The sequence below is a fragment of the Coccinella septempunctata genome, chromosome 4 (genome assembly GCF_907165205.1).
Source record: "Coccinella septempunctata chromosome 4, icCocSept1.1, whole genome shotgun sequence".
NCBI lineage: Eukaryota > Metazoa > Arthropoda > Insecta > Coleoptera > Coccinellidae > Coccinella > Coccinella septempunctata.
The window spans coordinates 18,635,954-18,657,452 of NC_058192.1; the positions used below are offsets into that span (position 1 = coordinate 18,635,954).

Sequence of the window (21,499 nt, forward strand, 5' to 3'; positions counted from 1 at the left end):
CAACTCTCATCCGACGATCTTTTTGAATTATTAAAAATTATGAAAAAAATGAAAAACGACTATTAATACTATAACTATCACAAAAGCAAACTTTATACCAAAAAAAGTTATTTTCTTTTCGTTTTGGTGCATAATTAACCGGAAAATCCTAGTATAAACGTTAGGACAAAGAACAAAAATTTTTTTGTAGAGTCGTGTAATCATTCCGGATATGGGGAAGTTGTGAGTTTTGAACTCCATCTCGGAAACGATTCGGTTCGGGAAAATTAATCGGTAAATACGCGAATTCGGGAAACGAGACAAAAAATAGAAACATGTTAAAGGGTGGGCTTGATGCATTATTGCATCATCGATCGAAAAACTGGTGTAGTAATCCACCATCGATCGATAATCATTCCGAAATTTGGGTAAGTTGTGAGTTTTGAACTCCAACTCGGGACGCAATTCGGTTCGGGAAAATTAATCGGTAAATACGCGAATTCGGGAAACGAGACAAACAATAGAAACATGTTAAAGGGTGGGCATGATGCATTATTGCATCATCGATCGAAAAACTGGTTAGTATTCCACCATCGATCGATAATCATTCCGAAATTTGGGTAAGTTGTGAGTTTTGAACTCCAACTCGGGACGCAATTCGGTTCGGGAAAATTAATCGGTAAATACGCGAATTCGGGAAACGAGACAAACAATAGAAACATGTTAAAGGGTGGGCTTGATGCATTATTGCATCATCGATCGAAAAACTGGTGTAGTAATCCACCATCGATCGATAATCATTCCGAAATTTGGGTAAGTTGTGAGTTTTGAACTCCAACTCGGGACGCAATTCGGTTCGGGAAAATTAATCGGTAAATACGCGAATTCGGGAAACGAGACAAACAATAGAAACATGTTAAAGGGTGGGCATGATGCATTATTGCATCATCGATCGAAAAACTGGTTAGTATTCCACCATCGATCGATAATCATTCCGAAATTTGGGTAAGTTGTGAGTTTTGAACTCCAACTCGGGACGCAATTCGGTTCGGGAAAATTAATCGGTAAATACGCGAATTCGGGAAACGAGACAAAAAATAGAAACATGTTAAAGGGTGGGCTTGATGCATTATTGCATCATCGATCGAAAAACTGGTGTAGTAATCCACCATCGATCGATAATCATTCCGAAATTTGGGTAAGTTGTGAGTTTTGAACTCCAACTCGGGACGCAATTCGGTTCGGGAAAATTAATCGGTAAATACGCGAATTCGGGAAACGAGACAAAAAATAGAAACATGTTAAAGGGTGGGCTTGATGCATTATTGCATCATCGATCGAAAAACTGGTGTAGTAATCCACCATCGATCGATAATCATTCCGAAATTTGGGTAAGTTGTGAGTTTTGAACTCCAACTCGGGACGCAATTCGGTTCGGGAAAATTAATCGGTAAATACGCGAATTCGGGAAACGAGACAAACAATAGAAACATGTTAAAGGGTGGGCATGATGCATTATTGCATCATCGATCGAAAAACTGGTTAGTATTCCACCATCGATCGATAATCATTCCGAAATTTGGGTAAGTTGTGAGTTTTGAACTCCAACTCGGGACGCAATTCGGTTCGGGAAAATTAATCGGTAAATACGCGAATTCGGGAAACGAGACAAACAATAGAAACATGTTAAAGGGTGGGCTTGATGCATTATTGCATCATCGATCGAAAAACTGGTGTAGTATTCCACCATCGATCGATAGTCATTCCGAAATTTGGGTAGGTTGTGAGTTTTGAACTCCAACTCGGGACGCAATTCGGTTCGGGAAAATTAATCGGTAAATACGCGAATTGGAGAAACGGGACAAACAATAGAAACATGTTAAAGGGTGGGCTTGATGCATTGTTGCATCATCGATCGAATAACTGGTGTAGTATTCCACCATCGATCTATAATCATTACGAAATTTGGTTAAGTTGTGAGTTTTGAACTCCAACTCGGGACGCAAATCGGTTCGGGAAAATTAATCGGTAAATACGGGAATTTGGGAAACGAGACAAACAATAGAAACATGTTAAAGGGTTGGCTTGATGCATTATTGCATAATCGATCGAAAAACTGGTGTAGTATTTCACCATCGATCGATAATCATTACGAAATTTGGGTAAGTTGTGAGTTTTGAACTCCAACTCGGCTAGGGGGAAAATTAATCGGTTAATACGTGAATTCGGGAAACGAGAAAGAAAATAGAAACATGTTGAAGGGTGGGCTTGATGCATTGTTGCATCATCGATCGAATAACTGGTGTAGTATTCCACCATCGATCGATAATCATTCCGAAATTTGGGTAAGTTGAGAGTTTTGAACTCCAACTCGGTTAACGGGAAAATTAATCGGTTAATACGCGAATTCGGGAAACGAGACAGAAAATAGAAACATGTTAAAGGGTGGGCTTGATGCATTGTTGCATCATCGATCGCATAACTGATGTAGTATTCCACCATCGATCGATAATCATTACGAAATTTGGGTAAGTTGTGCGTTTTGAACTCCAACTCGGGACGTAATTCGGTTCGGGAAAATTAATCGGTAAATACGCGAATTCGGGAAACGAGACAAACAATAGAAACATGTTAAAGGGTGGGCTTGATGCATTGTTGCATCAGCGATCGAAAAACTGGTGTAGTATTCCACCATCGATAGATAATCATTCCGGATATGGGGAAGTTGTGAGTTTTGAACTCCATCTCGGAAACGATTCGGTTCGGGAAAATTAATCGGTAAATACGCGAATTCGGGAAACGAGACAAACAATAGAAACATGTTAAAGGGTGGGCTTGATGCATTGTTGCATCATCGATCGAAAAACTGGTGTAGTATTCCACCATCGATCGATAATTATTACGAAATTTGGTTAAGTTGTGAGTTTTGAACTCCAACTCGGGACACAATTCGTTTCGGGATAATTAATCGGTAAATACGCGAATTCGGGAAACGAGACAAACAATAGAAACATGTTAAAGGGTGGGCATGATGCATTATTGCATCATCGATCGAAAAACTGGTGGATTACTCCACCATCGATCGATAATCATTCCGAAATTTGGGTAAGTTGTGAGTTTTGAACTCCAACTCGGGACGCAATTCGGTTCGGGAAAATTAATCGGTAAATACGCGAATTCGGGAAACGAGACAAACAATAGAAAAATTGTTAAAGGGTGGGCATGATGCATTATTGCATCATCGATCGAAAAACTGGTGTAGTATTCCACCATCGATCGATAATCATTCCGAAATTTGGGTAAGTTGTGAGTTTTGAACTCCAACTCGGGACGCAATTCGGTTCGGGAAAATTAATCGGTAAATACGCGAATTCGGGAAACGAGACAAACAATAGAAACATGTTAAAGGGTGGGCTTGATGCATTGTTGCATCATCGATCGAAAAACTGGTGTAGTATTCCACCATCGATCGATAATTATTACGAAATTTGGTTAAGTTGTGAGTTTTGAACTCCAACTCGGGACACAATTCGTTTCGGGATAATTAATCGGTAAATACGCGAATTCGGGAAACGAGACACACAATTGAAACATGTTAAAGGGTGGGCTTGATGCATTGTTGCATCATCGATCGAAAAACTGGTGTAGTATTCCACCATCGATCGATAATCATTCCAAAATTTGGGTAAGTTGTGAGTTTTGAACTCCAACTCGGGACGCCATTCGGTTCGGGAAAACTAATCGGTAGATACGCGAATTCGGGAAACGAGACAAACAATAGAAACATGTTAAAGGGTGGGCTTGATGCATTATTGCATCATCGATCGAAAAACTGGTGTAGTATTCCACCATCGATCGATAATCATTCCGAAATTTGATTAAGTTGTGAGTTTTGAACTCCAACTCGGGACGCAATTCGGTTCGGGAAAATTAATCGGTAAATACGCGAATTCGGGCAACGAGACAAACAATAGAAACATGTTGAAGGGTGGGCTTGATGCATTATTGCATCATCGATCGAAAAACTGGTGTAGTATTCCACCATCGATCGATAATTATTCCGAAATTTGGGTAAGTTGTGAGTTTTGAACTCCAAGTCGGGACGCAATTCGGTTCGGGAAAATTAATCGGTAAATACGCGAATTCGAGAAACGAGACAAACAATAGAAACATGTTAAAAGGTGGGCTTGATGCATTATTGCATCATCGATCGAAAAACTGGGGTAGTATTCCACCATCGATCGATAATCATTCCGAAATTTGGGTAAGTTGTGAGTTTTGAACTCCAACTCGGGACGCAATTCGGTTCGGGAAAATTAATCAGTAAATACGCGACTTCGGGAAACGAGACAAACAATAGAAACATGTTAAAGGGTGGGCTTGATGTATTGTTGCATCATCGATCGAGAAACTGGTGTAGTATTCCACCATCGATCGGTAATCATTACGAAATTTGGTTAAGTTGTGAGTTTTGAACTCCAGCTCGGGATGCAATTCGGTTCGGGAAAATTAATCGGTAAATACGCGAATTCGGGCAACGAGACAAACAATAGAAACATGTTGAAGGGTGGGCTTGATGCATTATTGCATCATCGATCGAAAAACTGGTGTAGTATTCCACCATCGATCGATAAACATTCCGAAATTTGGGTAAGTTGTGAGTTTTGAACTCCAACTCGGGACGCAATTCGGTTCGGGAAAATTAATCAGTAAATACGCGAATTCGGGAAACGAGACAAACAATAGAAACATGTTAAAGGGTGGGCTTGATGCATTATTGCATCATCGATCGAAAAACTGGTGTAATATTCCACCATCGATCGATAATCATTACGAAATTTGGTTAAGTTGTGAGTTTTGAACTCCAACTCGGGACACAATTCGTTTCGGGATAATTAATCGGTAAATACGCGAATTCGGGAAACGAGACCAACAATAGAAACATGTTAAAGGGTGGGCTTGCTGCATTATTGCATCATCGATCGAAAAACTGGTGTAGTATTCCACCATCGATCGGTAATCATTACGAAATTTGGTTAAGTTGTGAGTTTTGAACTCCAGCTCGGGATGCAATTCGGTTCGGGATAATTAATCGGTAAATACGCCAATTCGGGAAACGAGACAAACAATAAAAACATTTTAAAGGGTGGGCTTGATGCATTGTTGCATCATCGATCGAATAACTGGTGTAGTATTCCACCATCGATCGATAATTATTCCGAAATTTGGGTAAGTTGTGAGTTTTGAACTCCAAGTCGGGACGCAATTCGGTTCGGGAAAATTAATCGGTAAATACGCGAATTCGAGAAACGAGACAAACAATAGAAACATGTTAAAAGGTGGGCTTGATGCATTATTGCATCATCGATCGAAAAACTGGGGTAGTATTCCACCATCGATCGATAATCATTACGAAATTTGGTTAAGTTGTGAGTTTTGAACTCCAACTCGGGACACAATTCGTTTCGGGATAATTAATCGGTAAATACGCGAATTCGGGAAACGAGACCAACAATAGAAACATGTTAAAGGGTGGGCTTGATGCATTCTTGCATCATCGATCGAAAAACTGGTGTAGTATTCCACCATCGATCGGTAATCATTACGAAATTTGGTTAAGTTGTGAGTTTTGAACTCCAGCTCGGGATGCAATTCGGTTCGGGATAATTAATCGGTAAATACGCCAATTCGGGAAACGAGACAAACAATAAAAACATTTTAAAGGGTGGGCTTGATGCATTGTTGCATCATCGATCGAATAACTGGTGTAGTATTCCACCATCGATCGATAATCATTCCGAAATTTGGGGAAGTTGAGAGTTTTGAACCCCAACTCGGTTAACGGGAAAATTAATCGGTTAATACGCGAATTCGGGAAACGAGACAGAAAATAGAAACATGTTGAAGGGTGAGCTTGATGTATCGATCTCGACAGTTATTCGATATCATAGAAGATAATGGTGCTTCAAGAAGTACCTTTAAGTTTATTCCTTATTTCATGGTTCTTATAGAGAGGTAACTTCTAGAAACTCTTGTATGAGCGCTCAAGAATGACGCATTCATGCACCTCTTTCCAAGCAGTAAATCCTAAAGCTGCATCCATATTATGCCTTTGTGTACCGAGCGGTCTTGCCAATCAGCTCACAAAGGCATAATGTTGATGCAGCGTAAGAACCATGAAAATGGTGGTTTTATTCAGCATTCCTAGAAACTCGAGCCAGTGTAATGAAAGAAACAGAGATTCGCCCGACTGACAGATGGCGAATCCCTGTTACTTCCAAATTTTCGGCCACAGTTCTAGAGAATTCCTCATTAGCCCATCATTACTCTTACGAGTCACGAGTACCAGTATGAGGATGTCGGTTAGACCCACCACCTACTGATATTAGGTTCAGTGGATTGCCTGTCATTCTACACCTATTGAAAGTGGGCTCAGTGGGCTGTCATCCGGGGCTAGGTATATATGTATTAAAAGGAATTTTTGCATACTATGCTTTCGAATAACAGTCTGGTGTAGTTTTCCACCATCGATCGATAAACATTCCGAAATGTGGGAAAGTTGTGTGTTTTGAACTCCAACTCGGTTAAAACGATTCGGTGCGGGAAAATTTATCTGTTAAGCGAATCAGACAATAGAAACATTTCAAAGGGTAGGCTTGATGTTTTGTTGCATCATAGAATGAAAAATAATAGGGAAGGTGGGGAAAGTAATAATAAACTAAGTTAATAAGAAAGTCGTAAGCAAAATTACAATCGTTTAATTTTGGGGCGCGTAACTCCGCCTCTGGTAATGTTGATGCGAGTAGCATCAAATGTCAATGCCGGTCCCAAGCCCGGATAAAGGAGGAGGGTGCAGCCATAAAATATAAAATTTCGAAAATTATTGGTTGTTTCAAACATATTCGCTTGAACTGGAACCTTTATAAAATTACAAAATATTCTATTATTCAGATTTTTCATTACCTCTTAAGCCAAAATTGAATATTCGCTCCCCATTAAGACTAATTTTTCTTCCACATTTCAACAATTTCCATTCACATTCTCGATAAGAAAGTAGTCTCTGTAGAAATTTAATTTTTTCAGTAAAATGATCGATGTTCACCAACAAAATATAAAAATTTCCAGTCTATGTTACTCCAGAAACAACAATTCAACAAAATCCTCTCGATAATATTCTTATCTACAGTTCTTAATTTCGTAGGGCTCCTCACTTCACAATAATTTTTAAAGTCAAACTCAAAGTGTAAACAATCTTTTATCCAGTTCATTGGCACAAAACATATTCAGTTAGCCAGCTTGGCTAATATGCTCGATAGTGTACTCCCAACTTAATAATTCATTCAGTTATTACAACATTATTAATTGTTTTTAAAATTGTCTCCGCGATTGTTAAGGCGTTCATTCATAAAATGCTATTTTCTGAAGGGGCTTTATCAGATGAGGTGCTCCCGATTTTGCCGACAATTTTTCAGAACTAGTAGCATGAATAAATATCATTCAATGATAGAATATTGTAAAATATTAAGAGTTGATCCAAGAGATTCCTTTTTATTTTTAATCATGACAAACATTTACCAGAATACTTGGACGGAAAATTAAAACTTCAAAGGGGCGTCGCATTTCAACTTATGGTTTCTTAAAATAGGACTTTAGGTTGCAATGAACTGTGACCTCCTTTGTTGAACTAGAACGACAAGTTTTTTCAAATTTTGCACTAGTATAACGATCTGTATTGATGAACGAAACAATCGGAAAAATATATCTGGTTCCTTTTTAGCTCAATTATAATTTTATAAGTCATTTATAAACCTGCCAAAGCCTGTCCTAAGCCAGGTTTCAAAAAGGTGAAGGGGAGGAGTAGTAACCTCGTAAAAAAAACCAGGGTTCATCTGACCCGGATGATATCTCCCTGTAAGGGTCCCTAGCCAGGGTACGGCAATCCTGCTGCCTTGTGGAGCGTATTCGTTCGGGAACATTAATCGGTTAATACGCGAATTCGGGAAACGAACAGAAAATAGAAACATGATAAGGGTGTGCTTGATGCCTTGTTGCATCATCGATCGAATAACTGGTGTAGTATTAAACCATCGATCGATAATCATTACGAAATTTGGGCAAGTTGTGAGTTTTGAACTACAACTCGGGACGCAATTCGGTTCGGGAAAATTAATCGGTAAATACGCGAATTCGGGAAACGAGACAGAAAATAGAAACATGTTAAAGGGTGGGCTTGATGCATTGTTGCATCATCGATCGAATAATTGGTGTAGTATTCCACCATCGATCGATAATCATTCCGAAATTTGGGCAAGTTGAGATTTTTGAACTCCAACTCGGTTAATGGGAAAATTAATCGGTTAATACGCGAATTCTGGAAACGAGACGAAAAATAGAAACATGTTAAAGGGTGGGCTTGATGCATTGTTGCATCATCGATCGATTACCTGGTGTAGTATTCAACGATCGATCGATAATAGTCATTCCGAAATTTGGGTAAGTTGAGAGTTTTGAACTCCAACTCGGTTAACGGGAAAATTAATCGGTTAATACGCGAATTCGGAAAACGAGACAGAAAATAGAAACATGTTAAAGGGTGGGCTTGGTGCATTGTTGCATCATCGATCGAATAACTGATGTAGTATTCCACCATCGATCGATAATCATTCCGAAATTTGGGTAAGTTTTGAGTTTTGAACTCCAACTCGGGACGCAATTCGGTTCGGGAAAATAAATCGGTGAATGCGCGAATTCGGGAAACGAGACAAACAATAGAAACATGTTAAAGGGTGGGCTTGATGCATTATTGCATCATTGATCGAAAAACTGGTGTAGTATTCCACCATCGATCGATAATCATTCCGAAATTTGTGTAAGTTGTGAGTTTTGAACTCCAACTCGGGACGCCATTCGGTTCGGGAAAACTAATCGGTAAATACGCGAATTCGGGAAACGAGACAGAAAATAGAAACATGTTAAAGGGTGGGCTTGATGCATTGTTGCATCATCGATCGAATAACTGGTGTAGTATTCCACCATCGATCGATAATCATTCCGAAATTTGGGCAAGTTGAGATTTTTGAACTCCAACTCGGTTAACGGGAAAATTAATCGGTTAATACGCGAATTCTGGAAACGAGACGAAAAATAGAAACATGTTAAAGGGTGGGCTTGATGCATTGTTGCATCATCGATCGATTAACTGGTGTAGTATTCCACGATCGATCGATAATAGTCATTCCGAAATTTGGGTAAGTTGAGAGTTTTGAACTCCAACTCGGTTAACGGGAAAATTAATCGGTTAATACGCGAATTCGGGAAACGAGACAGAAAATAGAAACATGTTGAAGGGTGGGCTTGATGCATTGTTGCATCATCGATCGAATAACTGATGTAGTATTCCACCATCGATCGATAATCATTCCGAAATTTGGGTAAGTTGTGAGTTTTGAACTCCAACTCGGGACGCCATTCGGTTCGGGAAAACTAATCGGTAGATACGCGAATTCGGGAAACGAGACAAACAATAGAAACATGTTAAAGGGTGGGCTTGATGCATTATTGCATCATCGATCGAAAAACTGGTGTAGTATTCCACCATCGATCGATAATCATTCCGAAATTTGGGTAAGTTGTGAGTTTTGAACTCCAACTCGGGACGCAATTCGGTTCGGGAAAATTAATCGGTAAATACGCGAATTCGGGAACGAGACAAACAATAGAAACATGTTAAAGGGTGGGCTTGATGCATTGTTGCATCAGCGATCGAAAAACTGGTGTAGTATTCCACCATCGATCGATAATCATCACGAAATTTGGTTTAGTTGTGAGTTTTGAACTCCAACTCGGTACCCAATTCGGTTCGGGATAACTAATCGGTAAATACGCGAATTCGGGAAACGAGACAAACAATAGAAACATGTTAAAGGGTGGGCTTGATGCATTGTTGCATCATCGATCGAATAACTGGTGTAGTATTCCACCATCGATCTATGATCATTACGAAATTTGGTTGAGTTGTGAGTTTTGAACTCCAACTCGGGACGCAATTCGGTTCGGGATAATTAATCGGTAAATACGCGAATTCGGGAAACGAGACAAACAATAGAAACATGTTAAAGGGTGGGCTTGATGCATTGTTGCATCATCGATCGATAAACTGGTGTAGTATTCCACCATCGATCGATAATCAGTACGAAATTTGGTTAAGTTGTGAGTTTCGAACTTCAACTCGGGACGCAATTCGGTTCGGGATAATTAATCGGTAAATACGCGAATTCGGGAAACGAGACGGAAAATAGAAACATGTTGAAGGGTGGGCTTGATGCATTGTTGCATCATCGATCGAATAACTGGTGTAGTATTCCACCATCGATCGATAATCTTTACGAAATTTGGGTAAGTTGTGAGTTTTGAACTCCAACTCGGGACGCAATTCGGTTCGGGAAAATTAATCGGTAAATACGCGAATTCGGGAAACGAGACAAACAATAGAAACATGTTAAAGGGTGGGCTTGATGCATTGTTGCATCAGCGATCGAAAAACTGGTGTAGTATTCCACCATCGATCGATAATCATTACGAAATTTGGTTTAGTTGTGAGTTTTGAACTCCAACTCGGGACGCAATTCGGTTCGGGATAACTAATCGGTTAATACGCGAATTCGGGAAACGAGACAGAAAATAGAAACATGTTAAAGGGTGGGCTTGATGCATTGTTGCATCATCGATCGAATAACTGATGTAGTATTCCACCATCGATCGATAATCATTCCGAAATTTGGGTAAGTTGTGAGTTTTGAACTCCAACTCGGGACGCCATTCGGTTCGGGAAAACTAATCGGTAGATACGCGAATTCGGGAAACGAGACAAACAATAGAAACATGTTAAAGGGTGGGCTTGATGCATTGTTGCATCATCGATCGAATAACTGATGTAGTATTCCACCATCGATCGATAATCATTCCGAAATTTGGGTAAGTTGTGAGTTTTGAACTCCAACTCGGGACGCCATTCGGTTCGGGAAAACTAATCGGTAGATACGCGAATTCGGGAAACGAGACAAACATTAGAGTCATGTTAAAGGGTGGGCTTTATGCATTATTGTATCATGGATCGAAAAACTGGTGTAGTATTCCACCAACGATCGATAATTATTCCGAAATTTGGGTAAGTTGTGAGTTTTGAACTCCAACTCGGGACGCAATTCGGTTCGGGAAAATTAATCGGTAAATACGCGAATTCGGGAAACGAGACAAACAATAGAAACATGTTGAAGGGTGGGCTTGATGCATTGTTGCATCAGCGATCGAAAAACTGGTGTAGTATTCCACCATCGATCGATAATCATTACGAAATTTGGTTAAGTTGTGAGTTTTGAACTCCAACTCGGGACGCAATTCGGTTCGGGATAATTAATCGGTAAATACGCGAATTCGGGAAACGGGACAAACAATAGAAACATGTTGAAGGGTGGGCTTGATGTATTGTTGCATCAGCGATCGAAAAACTGGTATAGTATTCCACCATCGATCGATAATCATTACGAAATTTGGTTAAGTTGTGAGTTTTATACTCCAGCTCGGGATGCAATTCGGTTCGGGATAATTAATCGGTAAATACGCGAATTCGGGAAACGAGACAAACAATAGAAACATGTTGAAGGGTGGGCTTGATGCATTATTGCATAATCGATCGAAAAACTGGTGTAGTATTCCACCATCGATCGATAATCATTCCGAAATTTGGGTAAGTTGTGAGTTTGTAACTCCAACTCGGGACGCAATTCGGTTCGGGAAAATTAATCGGTAAATACGCAAATTCGGGAGACGAGACAAACAATAGAAACATGATAAGGGTGTGCTTGATGCCTTGTTGCATCATCGATCGAATAACTGGTGTAGTATTAAACCATCGATCGATAATCATTACGAAATTTGGGCAAGTTGTGAGTTTTGAACTACAACTCGGGACGCAATTCGGTTCGGGAAAATTAATCGGTAAATACGCAAATTCGGGAAACGAGACAAACAATAAAAACATGTTAAAGGGTGGGCTTGATGCATTGTTGCATCATCGATCGAATAACTGGTGTAGTATTCCACCATCGATCGATAATCATTCCGAAATTTGGGGAAGTTGAGAGTTTTGAACTCCAACTCGGTTAACGGGAAAATTAATCGGTTAATACGCGAATTCGGGAAACGAGACAGAAAATAGAAACATGTTAAAGGGTGGGCTTGATGCATTGTTGCATCATCGATCGAATAACTGATGTAGTATTCCACCATCGATCGATAATCATTCCGAAATTTGGGTAAGTTGTGAGTTTTGAACTCCAACTCGGGACGCAATTCGGTTCGGGAAAATAAATCGGTAAATGCGCGAATTCGGGAGACGAGACAAACAATAGAAACATGATAAGGGTGGGCTTGATGCCTTGTTGCATCATCGATCGAATAACTGGTGTAGTATTCCACCATCGATCGATAATCATTCCGAAATTTGGGTAAGTTGTGAGTTTTGAACTCCAACTCGGGACGCAATTCGGTTCGGGAAAATTAATCGGTAAATACGCGAATTCGGGAAACGAGACAAACAATAGAAACATGTTAAAGGGTGGGCTTGATGCATTGTTGCATCAACGATCGAAAAACTGGTGTAGTATTCCACCATCGATCGATAATCATCACGAAATTTGGTTTAGTTGTGAGTTTTGAACTCCAACTCGGTACGCAATTCGGTTCGGGATAACTAATCGGTAAATACGCGAATTCGGGAAACGAGACAAACAATAGAAACATGTTAAAGGGTGGGCTTGATGCATTGTTGCATCATCGATCGAATAACTGGTGTAGTATTCCACCATCGATCTATGATCATTACGAAATTTGGTTGAGTTGTGAGTTTTGAACTCCAACTCGGGACGCAATTCGGTTCGGGATAATTAATCGGTAAATACGCGAATTCGGGAAACGAGACAAACAATAGAAACATGTTAAAGGGTGGGCTTGATGCATTGTTGCATCATCGATCGATAAACTGGTGTAGTATTCCACCATCGATCGATAATCATTACGAAATTTGGTTAAGTTGTGAGTTTCGAACTTCAACTCGGGACGCAATTCGGTTCGGGATAATTAATCGGTAAATACGCGAATTCGGGAAACGAGACGGAAAATAGAAACATGTTGAAGGGTGGGCTTGATGCATTGTTGCATCATCGATCGAATAACTGGTGTAGTATTCCACCATCGATCGATAATCTTTACGAAATTTGGGTAAGTTGTGAGTTTTGAACTCCAACTCGGGACGCAATTCGGTTCGGGAAAATTAATCGGTAAATACGCGAATTCGGGAAACGAGACAAACAATAGAAACATGTTAAAGGGTGGGCTTGATGCATTGTTGCATCAGCGATCGAAAAACTGGTGTAGTATTCCACCATCGATCGATAATCATTACGAAATTTGGTTTAGTTGTGAGTTTTGAACTCCAACTCGGGACGCAATTCGGTTCGGGATAACTAATCGGTAAATACGCGAATTCGGGAAACGAGACAAACAATAGAGTCATGTTAAAGGGTGGGCTTTATGCATTATTGTATCATGGATCGAAAAACTGGTGTAGTATTCCACCAACGATCGATAATTATTCCGAAATTTGGGTAAGTTGTGAGTTTTGAACTCCAACTCGGGACGCAATTCGGTTCGGGAAAATTAATCGGTAAATACGCGAATTCGGGAAACGAGACAAACAATAGAAACATGTTAAAGGGTGGGCTTGATGCATTGTTGCATCAGCGATCGAAAAACTGGTGTAGTATTCCACCATCGATCGATAATCATTACGAAATTTGGTTAAGTTGTGAGTTTTGAACTCCAACTCGGGACGCAATTCGGTTCGGGATAATTAATCGGTAAATACGCGAATTCGGGAAACGAGACAAACAATAAAAACATGTTGAAGGGTGGGCTTGATGCATTATTGCATAATCGATCGAAAAACTGGTGTAGTATTCCACCATCGATCGATAATCATTCCGAAATTTGGGTAAGTTGTGAGTTTTGAACTCCAACTCGGGACGCAATTCGGTTCGGAAAAATTAATCGGTAAATACGCAAATTCGGGAAACGAGACAAACAATAGAAACATGTTGAAGGGTGGGCTTGATGTATTGTTGCATCAGCGATCGAAAAACTGGTATAGTATTCCACCATCGATCGATAATCATTACGAAATTTGGTTAAGTTGTGAGTTTTATACTCCAGCTCGGGATGCAATTCGGTTCGGGATAATTAATCGGTAAATACGCGAATTCGGGAAACGAGACAAACAATAGAAACATGTTGAAGGGTGGGCTTGATGCATTATTGCATAATCGATCGAAAAACTGGTGTAGTATTCCACCATCGATCGATAATCATTCCGAAATTTGGGTAAGTTGTGAGTTTTGAACTCCAACTCGGGACGCAATTCGGTTCGGGAAAATGAATCGGTAAATACGCAAATTCGGGAGACGAGACAAACAATAGAAACATGTTTAAGGGTGGGCATGATGCCTTGTTGCATCATCGATCGAATAACTGGTGTAGTATTCAACCATCGATCGATAATCATTCGGAAATTTGGGCAAGTTGTGAGTTTTGAACTACAACTCGGGACGCAATTCGGTTCGGGAAAATTAATCGGTAAATACGCAAATTCGGGAAACGAGACAAACAATAAAAACATGTTAAAGGGTGGGCTTGATGCATTGTTGCATCATCGATCGAATAACTGGTGTAGTATTCCACCATCGATCGATAATCATTCCGAAATTTGGGGAAGTTGAGAGTTTTGAACTCCAACTCGGTTAACGGGAAAATTTATCGGTTAATACGCGAATTCGGGAAACGAAACAGAAAATAGAAACATGTTGAAGGGTGAGCTTGATGTATCGATCTCGACGGTTATTCGATATCATAGAAGATAATGGTGCTTCAAGAAGTACCTTTAAGTTTATTCCTTATTTCAGGGTTCTTATAGAGAGGTAACTTCTAAAAACTCTTGTATGAGCGCTCAAGAATGACGCATTTATGCACGTCTTTCCAAGCAGTAAATCCTAAAGCTGCATCCATATTATGCCTTTGTGTACCGAGCGGTCTTGCCACTCAGCTCACAAAGGCATAATATGGATGCAGCGAACCATGAAAATGGTGGTTTTATTCAGCATTCCTAGAAACTCGAGCCAGTGTAATGAAAGAAACAGAGATTCGCCCGACTGACAGATGGCGAATCCCTGTTACTTCCAAATTTTCGGCCACAGTTCTAGAGAATTCCTCATTAGCCCATCATTACTCTTACGAGTCACGAGTACCAGTATGAGGATGTCGGTTAGACCCACCACCTACTGATATTAGGTTCAGTGGATTGCCTGTCATTCTACACCAGAGACAAGAGAAAAGAGAGACTGCCGAATAGATAGGCAACACGGGGGACACGTTTTTAGAATTAGGTTAAGAATTTTTGGAATCCCGTCGGAAATGGCGCTAGTGTTTGGTGGCCAGTGGATGTGGATGAAAGAAATCTGTAATCTATGACAGAACTCAAGTCAGCTGATTTCCGTCATTCCGTCTGAGTTTGTTTTGTTTAATGCAAAAAGTTAGAGTATTTCGAGATTTTTGTTTATTCCCCGAAAAAGAAATTGTTTGCTGTCGAACACATGGTGAGTTTTTGTATATATTTCTATTTCTATAATCAATTAAAATTATGTATTGCTTGATTTTACAAAATTGCGAAATGTTATTCATTTTTTGGATACCAAAATATAGAATATTTTTTCAGATCCCATGCCCAGAAGAAACAAGAAAGACTCAAATGGCTTTCAAGTCTGGATGGCTTTAAACAATAAATGCCACACAAAAGTTGTAGGGACCAGGGATTCAAGTTTTTGAGAACTAGAAGTCTCAATCTAGGGGATCCTCCGGGAAATATGTTTGCTGCTTTTCGAACTGTTATTATTACATGTCATCATATAAAACTGCAATAATTTGATATTTGACCATTTCTAAATCTAACAAGAGTTATGAAAATGATGAGAATGGCATATTGTACCGCCATTTGGACATATTGCATCGATAACCCCTAAGTTGAAATTATTTTTAAAGTCGCATGTAACATTTTTCTGGTTTACATATGAAGAACATGTGGACTCGGTTGTTCATGATTAATTGGATTATGGTATGTATTTCTCTAATAATTGTAAAAAAGTATTACAATATTATACAATATGATATGACCACATAGAAATAAAGCCTGAATCCATCAAATTCAGTTATTCATGTATATCAAAGTTCAGTTTTTGTGTTTAGTTTGGCCCATATTATTTATCCATTCAACCCTTTAAAAGATCAGTTCCTTTATATAATGTATCCTGTACAATATTGTAATATTAGTTGTTATTGTCAAATATTTCTATTATATATTCATTTCGGTTAAATTTCTGTATATTCTTTCTATACAAATGTAATTTTCTAATATTTTCCTGAATATATATTTATTTCAGTTGATTTTCTATTTTATTACACTATTTCATGATTCGTCTAAAAATCTATAATTACCAAGTTCGAAAAATACACTCCATCGACTCTCTCTACTCCTATCGTTCTTTTTATCGAATCTTTCCCACTAAACTCGATAAAAAGAACAATAGGAGTAGAGAGAGGCGACGGAGTGTATTTTTCGAACTTGGTAAATATTATTTCAAAAACGAGGCCGTTATTTGAATTTCCCGCGCAAATTTTTTCGGATTAGTTTCTCCAGTAGCCAAGGGGGGCGCCACAAAACGTGTCGCCCATGAATAACACTGAATTGACTACTCTCCTCTTTCCCTTTCTCTATGTTCTACACCTATTGAAAGTGGGCTCAGTGGGCTGTCATCCGGGGCTAGGTATATATGTATTAAAAGGAATTTTTGCATACTATGCTTTCGAATAACAGTCTGGTGTAGTTTTCCACCATCGATCGATAAACATTCCGAAATGTGGGAAAGTTGTGTGTTTTGAACTCCAACTCGGTTAAAACGATTCGGTGCGGGAAAATTTATCTGTTAAGCGAATCCATCGAGATAGAATAGAGAGGAGACGCTACGATTCAATAGTGCTAGAAAAAAACGGTACCACTAGGCGTGGCTAAGTCTGGGACCAATATGGCGGATTGAACAGGGTTGGATTAAGTAAACTTTCAAGGAGATGTATAGGTATATTCTTGAAAGTGAGCACCCAAACAAAGTTTTTACTCGGTTTTTGAGAAATCTGAATAAAATGTGACAATTTTTACTAGTTTATACCCAGATGAACAAAAGGGAAATAATATAGATTTGTGAAAGTAAATGATTTATTGGCCTTTAAACAAAATAATTTTTTTATTATTGTGCCTCATACAAATTTTTTCATTTCGCTTTCTTTTCATTAAATATGTCATTCCTACATTAATATATTTATGAACAGCTCTTTTAATTAATAAATATCTGTGCCCATCAAGTACTGATTGGTTTAAACTATGTACAACTAAATCTAAGAATTCATTTGTATTGGTGAATTCTCTGAGTGTTCTATTGGTCAAAACATCCAAATAACATCTTTAGATGGATATTGTGAGTAATTTTCTTTTCCTGGGAGAATTCTCTATAAGAGAGCTCATCTGATTTGAAATTCTTGGTAAATCGTCAGTCTTTTGTGGACTAGTTTCAGAAGTTGGTAGAGCAGATTTATTTACTACTGCGTCAATAATCTCCGTTTGGTGTGAAATCACAATATCAGAAAGAATTCTTATTTTTGGTGGTTGAACTGCTTCCTCCTATAATGGAAAGAAATTTAAGTATATTCCTATACAAAAGCTAGTATATCTAGTCTTTACAAAATAAGGTAAAATTCCTCATTTTCCTTGGTTTGAGGCTTCAGGAAAAATTAAAATTTAACAACAACAAATTACTTTCTCAAAATCAATCATCATGTAAACGTGTAGGTATTTTTCTTACCTACCTCATATATTGAGGGAACCGCATTTCGTTGCAAACGAACTAAGCTTTGTGATGATCAAAACATTCTGCTGCAAAATGTTTGGAACAAAACACCTCATAATTCGAAGATTGCCAGATTCCTTGGTTAACAAATTTCACCCAAGATATACCTACACGTCTTAGTGGGTCTTTAGGAAATCTGTTAAAATAAAGTTAATCGAATATCAAATATTTTCTTCAGACGATAATAATATACCTTACTATCAGATTATCAAGATAGAAATGGAAGAATTACGAATACGGATCTGTTTATTACTCATTCTCACCTATGAAATGTGATTCCTGTGATTTTCTTTTTATCTACCTCGTCTCTGCTGGAACAACTGCGTAGAGCACATGACAACATTTTATTGTCCAATATAAATCGGGAAAATGAACGCAATTTTGTAAATCTGACCAGAATTGAACTCTAAAAAACGCAAAACTGACAGAAAATTCATGAATGTCAGAGTCTCGTACCAATATGGCGGATCTGATACCATTTTAGTCGAATGATGACTTCTCTCTATTATTCTATCTCGATGAGCGAATCAGACAATAGAAACATTTCAAAGGGTAGGCTTGATGTTTTGTTGCATCATAGAATGAAAAATAATAGGGAAGGTGGGGAAAGTAATAATAAACTAAGTTAATAAGAAAGTCGTAAGCAAAATTACAATCGTTTAATTTTGGGGCGCGTAACTCCGCCTCTGGTAATGTTGATGCGAGTAGCATCAAATGTCAGTGCCGGTTCCAAGCCCGGATAAAGGAGGAGGGTGCAGCCATAAAATATAAAATTTCGAAAATTATTGGTTGTTTCAAACATATTCGCTTGAACTGGAACCTTTATAAAATTACAAAATATTCTCTTATTCAGATTATTCATTACCTCTTAAGCCAAAATTGAATATTCGATCCCCATTAAGACTAATTTTTCTTCCACATTTCAACAATTTCCATTCACATTCTCGATAAGAAAGTAGTCCCTGTAGAAATTTTATTTTTTCAGTAAAATGATCGATGTTCACCAACAAAATATAAAAATTTCCAGTCTATGTTACTCCAGAAACAACAATTCAACAAAAACCTCTCGATAATATTCTTATCTACAGTTCTTAATTTCGTAGGGCTCCTCACTTCACAATAATTATGAAAGTCAAACTCAAAGTGTAAACAATCTTTAATCCAGTTCATTGGCACAAAACATATTCAGTTAGCCAGCTTGGCTAATATGCTCGATAGTGTACTCCCACCTTAATAATTCATTCAGTTATTACAACATTATTAATTGTTTTTAAAATTGTCTCCGCGATTGTTAAGGCGTACATTCATAAAATGCTATTTTCTGAAGGAGCTTTACCAGATGAGGTGCTCCCGATTTTGCCGAGAATTTTTCATAACTAGTAGGCGTGAATAAATATCATTCAATGAGAGAATATTGTAAAATATTGTAACCAGTCCGGCCCTTGCGGTCGGACCTTTCGAGAACCAGAGCGGTCGAGAAATTCCAGAAAGGTTCGCGAAGGTACCTGAATGTTTCCGGCGCCTATATAAGCCCAGCGGAGGAGCAGGTAGGCAACTACAACTACAGTAACAGTGCAAGCGACTAGTGGAAATAAACAAGAGTGGAAATAAATAGAAGTGTGATACTTAGTTTGTGAGTTGTAAGTGTATTAAGTGTAAATAAATAATTTTAATAAGTTGGACGTTTTAATAAAGCGAAGAAAACGTTACATTGGTGTCAGGTGTGGGGTTCAACATCGCTCGAATTAAATAAATAATTTTGGATATTTGGAGTTCATGCCAGTGACCACATTCTGCAAACGATTCCGGAGAGCCAACAAGCCTGTTACGAAGTTCTTACATCGAAACTTCAGATGAGATATGGTGATGCTCATCTACAACAAGTATACCATGCACAAATAAAGAATCGAGTGCAGAAAACAGGGGAAAATCTCCAAGAGTTTGAAGCTGATGTGGCGAGATTAGTCAGGCTGGCTTATCCATCTGCTCCAGATAGCTTCCTGGAACAGCTATCAATCCAGACATTCGTGGACGGGATAAAGGATAGCGAAATACAACAAGCCCTGAGACTAGCACGCCCTAGAACCATAGATGATGCCTTAGCCCAGGCTTTGGAAATAGAGGCAGCGAAGCAAGCGTCGCATAGAGGACACCTTCGTGTAAGACAAGTCCAAGAAACAGACCGATCTATTGAGGACATTGTCAGAGAAGAAATCCGCAGAATATCACAAACTAGGAAAAAGGATACTGTGTGCTGGAACTGCAACAAAAGTGGGCATTTCAAGCGAAACTATCCAGAATTGGAAAAAGAGTCGCAGCAGGGAAACTAAAAGGGGTCGGTGATAAGGGGCATAAATCGACCCAAGCCAAAAATGCCCCCGAAGTGATAATCCGAGGAATAATGTCTAAGGATTTATCAAGCATAGTTATCCCTGGAAAGATAAATGATCGAAATGTGAAAATACTGGTAGACACTGGCTCGACCAAAACCATTGTGCGTCCAGAAATTGCTGAAGGATTGGAGATTCGCCCAGTTAGGATCAAACTTCGAACTGCGTCTGGACAAGAAATACCGACTTATGGATCGATCGTCCCCACTATTGAATTAGGAAACACATCAGTTAACCACGAAGTTCTGGTAGCTGGAATCACGGAAGAAGTTATTCTGGGATTGGACCTTGTTAAGAAGCTTGGATGCCAATTGGATTTGAAGAGTGACGTACTTCGGCTAGGAAGTGAAGAGATTCCATTCAATGATGTGGAGGACAAGATATATCGGATTCGACTGACCGAGGACATCACGTTGCCAGGGCGAACTGAAGGCATAGTGACTGGTAGATGTGACGATGTAACGAGGAGTGGCTGCGTGAGAGTAATTGAGCCCTCTGACGATACAACCTTAGCTAAAGGACTACTACTTGGAAAGACCTTGGTAAGGGTAAGAGACAGCATTCCCCTCCGATTGCTAAATGTCAACATGTTTCCAGTCACCCTGAAGAAGGATACCTTGATTGGACGTGGTGTACCTGTGTACCATATTTCGGGTGGGATAAGTACTGCAGAAGTCTCAAAATCGCAAAGTAATTCTGAAGAACTGGTGTCCCTCCTCACTTCAAAATGTCAAGAGCTCGACCGATACCAACTACTCGAAGTGAGAAAATTGGTTCAAACGTTCTCCGACGTTTTTGCTACGGACGGAAAAGCAGGGAAGACTGATGTTGTGCAGCATAAAATCAATACTGGTGATGCACAACCTATCCGACAGCATCCTAGACGTCTTCCTCTGGCAAAAAGGGAAGAAGCTGAAAGGATTATTGAAGACATGGCGAGAGAAGGTGTAATCGAACCGTCAGATAGCCCCTGGACATCGCCCGTAGTATTAGTGAAGAAGAAGGATGGAACTACTAGATTCTGCGTAGACTATAGGCAGCTCAATCAGGCCACGAAAAAGGACAGCT

General features: G+C 39.2%; 1 protein-coding gene and 1 long non-coding RNA gene across 2 annotated transcripts in view; one reads left to right on the top strand and one right to left on the bottom strand.

The window, feature by feature from the left end:
• The window catches only part of LOC123310656, a 130,725-nt gene that overhangs the window by 68,268 nt on the left and 40,958 nt on the right, over nucleotides 1-21,499 (bottom strand). The window lies entirely within an intron of this gene.
• LOC123310659 lies at nucleotides 15,510-16,107 on the top strand. Its single transcript, XR_006537391.1, has 2 exons — nucleotides 15,510-15,683; nucleotides 15,803-16,107. It is a non-coding gene; the product is annotated as an uncharacterized LOC123310659 (long non-coding RNA).